This window comes from Camellia sinensis, chromosome 11, assembly GCF_055761805.1.
Source record: "Camellia sinensis isolate YWXY chromosome 11, ASM5576180v1, whole genome shotgun sequence".
In the NCBI taxonomy this organism is placed as follows: Eukaryota; Viridiplantae; Streptophyta; class Magnoliopsida; order Ericales; family Theaceae; genus Camellia; species Camellia sinensis.
This window is the reverse complement of record NC_138971.1, coordinates 166743752-166751312: the sequence shown is the minus strand read 5'-3', so window position 1 is coordinate 166751312 and position 7561 is coordinate 166743752. Positions and strand designations below refer to the sequence as shown.

The window sequence follows — 7561 nt, the reverse complement described above, 5'->3', positions numbered from 1 at the left end:
TGCATAAGGAGCGTCACGTGATACTGCCCCTAGACTAACCAATAATTTCTCATGTCTTGGAGTGCTTTTAAATGAATTTCGCATTTTTAATAATAATTTCAATTTGGACAAATAGCAAAATTCAATTGAAAATGATGTTTGTATTTTTAACAAATGTTTGAGGTTAAGCTCTAAAAAGTAGGGGTGAGCAGCGGATACACCGATCTGCCAAAACCGACCGAATCGAACCGATCCGCCGCATTTTGAACGGACGCGTGATGACGAGCGGACGGTTGCAGATTGATTTTCTCCAATCCGCCAATTTGGCGAACGGATAGCGGATTTGAGATTCCTTTGGCCGCAACCGAACCGCCAAACCGCAAGCACCCCTAATAATTTATAAGACTTTATGTTTTTAATTTGTTTAAATATTTTGTTTGTGTTTTCAATTGAAAAAGAGTTTAAATATTCTGTTGAAACGTATTATTTATCTATATTTTTTGGTTTTTAAATTTAATTCTAAAAATAATAAATAGAAAATATGATACATGCTGGTTGGTTTTTGTTTTCAAAAACATATATAGATGTAATAATACAGAGATATACAATCTCTACTACTGCCCTGTTCATGGTTTTGATGGTTTGAATTGTTATTATATTTTAAGAACCACAAATTGTAATATTTTCTGTGGATGAATCATACTGTGATTGCAATATGTGGATGAATCATGCTGTGATTGTAATATATGGATGAGCCATGCAGTGATTGTGATATTCTAAAGTTTCAAACTTTTTTTTTTTGGATGAGACATACAGTGATTGTAATTGTTTTTTAAGTCATTGACTGTAATACTTTTTTTTTTTTTGAGGAAGTGCACAAGTTGAATTATGTTGAAAATTTATAAAATCTTAAACCGCCAAAGCGATTCGCATCCATCCGCTAAACCGCCAATCCGCTCAATCCACATCCGTCGGATTGGCGGACGGATGCGGATTGATTTTCTCCAATCCGCCAATCTGGCGGATGTATGGCGGATTGGAAGTTCTGTAGCCACAACCGACCCGCGCCCACCCTACTAAAAAGAACACACGCGTGCGCACACAAACACCTATATTTTTTATTGTTCATTTTTTTATTCATATTTTGAAGAAAAAAATGCAAATAGGCAGAATGTTAAAAGTAAATTTAAAAAAAAAAAAAAATCTTGTTTAGTTCGAAATCACAAATTGAAAAGAATTTTTTTTAAAAAAAAAACTAAAATGAACCAAAATAATAATTTTGTAACATTTTCACTTAAAAGAATTAATGTTAAGATAATCAATAATCTCATTCACATGTATTTGCTAAATTTATATGGGTGATTTGCTTATTTATTTATTTTGTAAAGAAATTATAACTAAGTTCACTAATAAGTATAATTTAATTTAGCTATAGAAAAAAGAAAGAAAGAAGAATTGGCAAAGTCATATTATTTTCAAACTCAAATATATTTTTTTCATTTTTCATTTTTCATTTTTTTTCTTTAATAAATTTTTTTCATGTATCACTATTTTTTTATTTTATTTTTATATACTCTAAAAAGTAAAATTTGTGAAGAAAGCTGGAAAAAAAAATGAAAAGGTCAAAAATAAAAATAAAAAATGACACATTTTTAGTTTTTGTCATTAGTAATTTTTTTTTTTTAAATTTTCTTTCATAAATATCTTAGTTTGCAGGTGCTTTTGACTAAGTATTTTAGTTTGCAGGTGTATCTAGCAAAAGAATTTAAAAGTGTTGCAATAATCTATTGCATGAAATAATATATTGAGCGATAAGCATGTTTTTTATGGTGTGAAAAAAATGGTTCATAATTATGTAACAACTAGGATTTTGTATAGAGAGAGAATATATTGGACACAAGTCAATCACCAAACTTGTGACATGATCCGATTGTGTCTAGTGAAAGTGAAAGAGATGCAATACTATATCGTGAAAGAAACTACGACAAAAGAATAATGAAAGAAATTGGAAGATAAATGTATGACCAAGAGTATAGAGAGTCGTCTCAACTTGAAGGAAAAACTCTTTCGTTTCCAATATCGAGAAGGTATTTCGATATTTGAACACTTGAATGCTTACAATAAGATACTTGTTGATCTCCAGAATTTAGAAGTTGATATTGAAGATGAAGATAAAGCTCTTTTATTGCTAAATTCTCTTCCTGACACACATGATCATCTTATCACTACTCTGTTATATGGTAATGATGAAATTTGTTTTAAAAATATGTCTAGTAGTTTGATTAACAATGAGTATAGAAAAAAAAAAAAAGACAAAGAGAACTACAATGTCACATTTAGGGCCTGTTTGGTAACGTTTACGTTTTCAGTTTATATTTACAAAAATTTTATAAATTGGTTTTTGTTTATTTTTTGTTTATTTTTAGAAAAATATAAACTACAAACGTGTTTGGTTTAGACAAAATGTTTAAAAAAATTTAAAAATATAAAAAAGAGTGAGAAATGGCAAGTGGTGGCGGGTGGTGGGTGGTGACTAGTGGTAGTGGCGGCAGAAGACGGTGGTGGAAAATGATGGCGGGTGGTGGTGGCGGAAGATGGTGGTGGAAAATGGTGGCAGGTGGTGGGAGATGGTGGCAGAAGACGGTGGTGGAAAGTGGTGGCAAGTGGCGGGTGGTGGCGGCGGAAGACGGTGGTGGAAAGCGGTGATAGGTGGGTGGATGGTGGTGGCAGGTGGGTGGTGGATGGCAGGTGGTGGTGGGTGGGTGGTGGTGGCAGGTAGGTGGCGGGTGGTGGTGATGGGTGGATGAGTGACGGTGGCAGGTGGTGGGTAGTGGCGAGTGGGTGGTGGTGGTGGTAGTAGTGGGTGGTAGTGGTGGTGGCGGGTGGGGGTGGCGGGTGATAGTAGGTGATGGGTGGTAGTGGCGGGTGGGTGGCAGGTGGGTGGTAGCGGGTGGTGGGTGGTGGATGGTGGTGGGTGGTGGTGGTGGTGGTGGGTGGGTGACAGGTAGGTGGTGGTGGCGGGTGGGTGGGTGGGTGGTGGTGGTGGTGGTGGTGGTGGATGGGTGGCAGGTGGGTGGTGGTGGCGGGTGGTGGGTGGTTGTAGTGGTGGTGACGGGGGGTAGGTGGTGGTGGCGGGTGGGTGGTGGGTGGGTAGTGGCTGGTGGTGGTGGTGGCGGGGGGTGACAGGTGGGTGGTGGGTGGTGGGTGGCAGGTGGGTGGTGGTGGCGGGTGGTGGTGGCGGGTGGTGGTGGCAGGTGGTGGCGGCGGGTGGGTGGTGGTGGTGGAAGACGATGGTGAAAAATGGTGGCGGGTGGTGTCTAGTGTTGTGTGGTAAAAAAAAAACTCAAAACTCAAAACGTAAACTCATTTTTTGAGTTTACATTTTTTGGCCAAATTTATAAACTGAGACCACTGATTTATCAATCAAAAATTTACCAAACAAGTTTTTATTTGAGTTTTTAAAATTTTTGTTAATATAAACTGAAAATGTAAGTGTTACCAAACGGCACCTTAGTAACACTTTGGCAGTTAGGGGTAGATCCCATTCGTTTAGCAGGCGTTAGAGTTAATCCCGCAAAAGATGAATGTACCTATTGTCATGAGAAAGGGTATTGGAAAAAAGATTGTCCAAGTTTGAAGGGAAAAAGAAATGTTGTTTCCAAAGTCAATGTAGCATAGAATGATACTAATTATTCTAAATCTGAATTTTAGGTCGTTGGTGTGGTCTTCGGCCACTTGTTGGTCTATGAAAAAAAATTCGTATTTGTCGATTTGAAGAAAATCTTGTGGCAATCTGCTTCAGGTCTTAGTAAAACTTTGATTTTTTGGAATTTTGGAATTTGACATCATGATAGAGTTTGGAATTTAGATTTATTGCAGAAAATTAGAAGAACTAGTTCATTTTATTTTGCAACTTAGATCAGCTTGATGTGTCTCAAGCTTTTGAATCTGCTATTTTGTTTTGATTTGTTTGAAGAGCACTCGTTTGTTTTGTTTAGTACAGCAGAATTTATTGCGGATATTAAAGTGTGTTCGCTTTGAAACACTTGAATGATTGGTTGTTTATTTGTCATCACAGAATAGAAAGATACTCATAGTGAGCTGAACATAACATAGAGCCCAAAATGGAGTTTCTTCATGCTTATCATTCGTGGCCTTGCATTGTTTCATAACAGAAGAACAACACTACTCCTCCCACTAGGCGCCATTAGCCCCCCTTTCTTTGGAAACCTCTTCGAGGTGGGTCCAAAGCCCCATGAATCACTGGCAAAGTTAGCCAAGACGTATGGCCCACTCATGACCATACGTCAACAGAACCAGCGTGGTAGCTTCTTCGCCAGACACAACCAGGGAGATCCTCCAAAAACACGATGAGGCCTTCTCTGGCAGGATCGTCCCTAACGCTGTCCCCAACTAGCACTTCGAGCTAGCCGCGTGATCAATGGCGGATTATTCGCCGTGCGCTGAACACGTACCTGACGCATCTGCAGAAGCTAGAATCGTTGCGGGGACTAAGACACAAGGCTGTGGAAGAGTTGATTGGGCATGTTGAAGAGAGACGAGATCAAACGGGGGCGATCAAACGGGGGCGATCGGAGAGTTGGCATTCATTACTGCTCGGAATATGATGTCGAACACTTGTTTCTCTGTAAACGTGGCTAGTTTCGAGTCTGGCACTACAAGAAAAAGCATTTTTGGCGAGTTCGTTTTTAGTCGTCGAAAGTTGAGTTTTTACTTTCAGCGACTAATTTTTTTAGTCGCCCCTTTTGTCATGTATATATGGTCACCGGAGGTATTGGCGACTAAAATTTTTTTAGTTGGCAAAAAATAGCTCTTTAGCGACCAACTTTTTAGTCGCCAATAGCGATTTACACTTTTTAAAATCACACATTTGGCGACTAATCTTTTAGTCGCCAATAGTCCATGAATCGCGGACTAAACGGTTTAGTCGCCCAAAATAAACACTTTTGGCGACTAAAATTTTCGTCGCCAAAGGTCCTTCCGTGAAAAAAAAAAAAAAAACCAATTTCTTTGCTTTTTCTAAGATTCGAACCGCCAACCTCTCCCACATTCGAACCGCCAACACCTTTAGCAACACACTCCCTCCACTATGCCACTTCAACATCACATGAATATATATGCAATATATATTATTTATATAGTATATTGACCGGTATTAATACAAAACTATATATATAAATATAATTATTTTTATTCAATATAATTTATGTAAAAAATAAATTATTTATTAAAAAAAATTTAGGCCACTTTTGGATTTAGTCGCCAATTCTATTATTTTGGGCTACTAATTAATTTTTTGTCACTAAAAAAATAAGTTCAAATTAAAAATAAGCAGTTTTGGCGACTAAATCTGTTTTTAGTCGCCAAAAACGTCCCCTTTTGGCTACTAAACTGAATTTTAGTCACCAATTGACTATTTTTAGCTACTAATTTTTTTTTTGTAGCCAAAAAGCTTCATTTTCAGCGACCAATCTGTTTTTGGTCGGCAAAACACCTATAATCAGCGACGAAAATGTTTTTTAGTCGCCAAAACCATCACTTTTGGCTACTAAATTATTTTAGTCGCCAAAAACCGTCACTTTTGGCTACTAAACAACCTTTAGCCGCTAAAACCCCTACATTCGGCGACTAAACTGCCTTTTCGTCGCTAAAACCCTTGTATTCGGCGACTAAACTCTTTTAGTCGGCAAAAGTGTTCAATTTTGGTGACTAATTCCATTTTAGTCGCCAATTCTACTACTTTCAGTGACGAAAAATGAAGTTTTAGTCGCCAAAAACGCTTTTTCTTGTAGTGTGGAGAGGCCCAGGGGTTCCTGAATACGGTGAAAACGATCATGGTGGTAGATGGAAAGTTTAACATTGCAGATGTGTTTCCATGGTTTGAAGCCTTTGGATCCTCAGGGATTAAGACGCAGAGGAAAGGTTGCTTATGACTTGTTTTATGCTGTGAGTGATGGGTTCGTGACCAGGCGGCTCAAGCATAGAGAGTCGAATCTGCCAAGTTATAGGGATTTAATGGATTCCCTCCTTGACTACAGCCAAGAACATGGATCTGAATTTGGCTACAAACATATCATAATCTTACTTGGGGTATGCTTTCTTTCTTTCTCAAACCAGATTGATCTAATAAAAAATACTCTTACTGAATTTTTACATAAATAATCTATCCGTGAGACATTAATATATGAACAGTTTAAATTACTGAATTCCTTCCCACAGCCCCTCAACTAGACCATGTAGCCCAATAACTACCCCAATTACTAATTTAAAAACGAATTTAAGATAAAATATTTGTGTTTATAAAAATAAATAAATAAATATTGGTGAGTTGATATAGTTTGTGATTTATTATTTAGGATAAGAACTATTTTATTATATTTTTTCAAATTCAAACCAATTATTATAGTTTGAACTAATTCAGATCAGCTTATCAATTCTAACCAAATTTTTTACACAGGAGTTACTACTTGCAGGAACTGAAACTAGTTCAAACAGAGTTGATTGAGTGGGCAATTACTGAACTGCTACGCCATCCCGATATAATGTCGAAGGTGCGCGAAAAAGTTAAAAAAGCAGTAGGAGAAGAAGGAAGAATAGAAGAACCCAAAATCCTTGCACTGCCCTATTTACATGCTGTTGTGAAAGAAACAATGAGGTTGCACCTATCATTGCCTTTTCTTATACCCCACAAGAGTGAGACAGACATGAAGCTGTGTGATTTTCAGATACCAAAGAACACCCAAATCCTTGTGAATGTGTGGGCAAATGCTCGAAACCCTACTTACTGGGAAAACCCAACTCAATTTATGCCGGAGTGGTTTTTGGGATCTAATATGGAGTATAGAGGCCAGCATTTCGCCTTTCTTCCTTTTGGTTCAGGTCGTCGGATGTGTCCTGGACTTCCTCTTGCTCAAAGGGTTGTGAGCTTGATGCTTGCATCACTTGTGTATCATTTGGACTGGAAACTTCCTGATGGTTCGACACCGAAAAATTTGGGACTGATACGTTCGGCCTCACCTTGCAGAGGGCAACACCTCTTCTTGCTATTCTGACAAGAAGAGGTTGAGCTTGCAATTGAGGATTTAAATCTCAAGCTACACAATACTATGTGCAAACTAGCAATGAATAATGAATTTATTTACTTTGCTTTAGGGTTTTCCTGCTTCATGTTTCTCAGGCCCCGTTTGTTTTCAGAGGTAGAATGGAGATGATTAATAGTGATGGGATTGTTAGTGAGGGGATTGAGTAAAATTGTATTTGTTTTGATGATAATTGTTAGTGTAGGAATTGTTAAATTATTTTTATATAAAATAATAAAACAAATAAAAAAATATAAAAATTAAACATTAATATTTATAAAAAAATTCCCAATATATAACAAATAAAAGAAATAAAAAAATTTCTAATCCCCTCATTATTTTTCTAATACCATCTCTCCAACCTCCATCTCAATACCCTCCCCAACCTCCATCTATATCACTTCCACCATCTTAATCCCCTCCCCAACTCTACAAATAAACACAACATTAAATAACACCTCCACCATCCTAATCCCCTCCCA

General features: G+C 37.5%; 1 pseudogene; it reads left to right on the top strand.

Moving 5' to 3' along the window:
* Positions 1–5844: 5844 nt before the first annotated feature.
* LOC114261283 (cytochrome P450 76T24 pseudogene) lies at positions 5845–7052 on the top strand (annotated as a pseudogene).
* Positions 7053–7561: the final 509 nt, after the last annotated feature.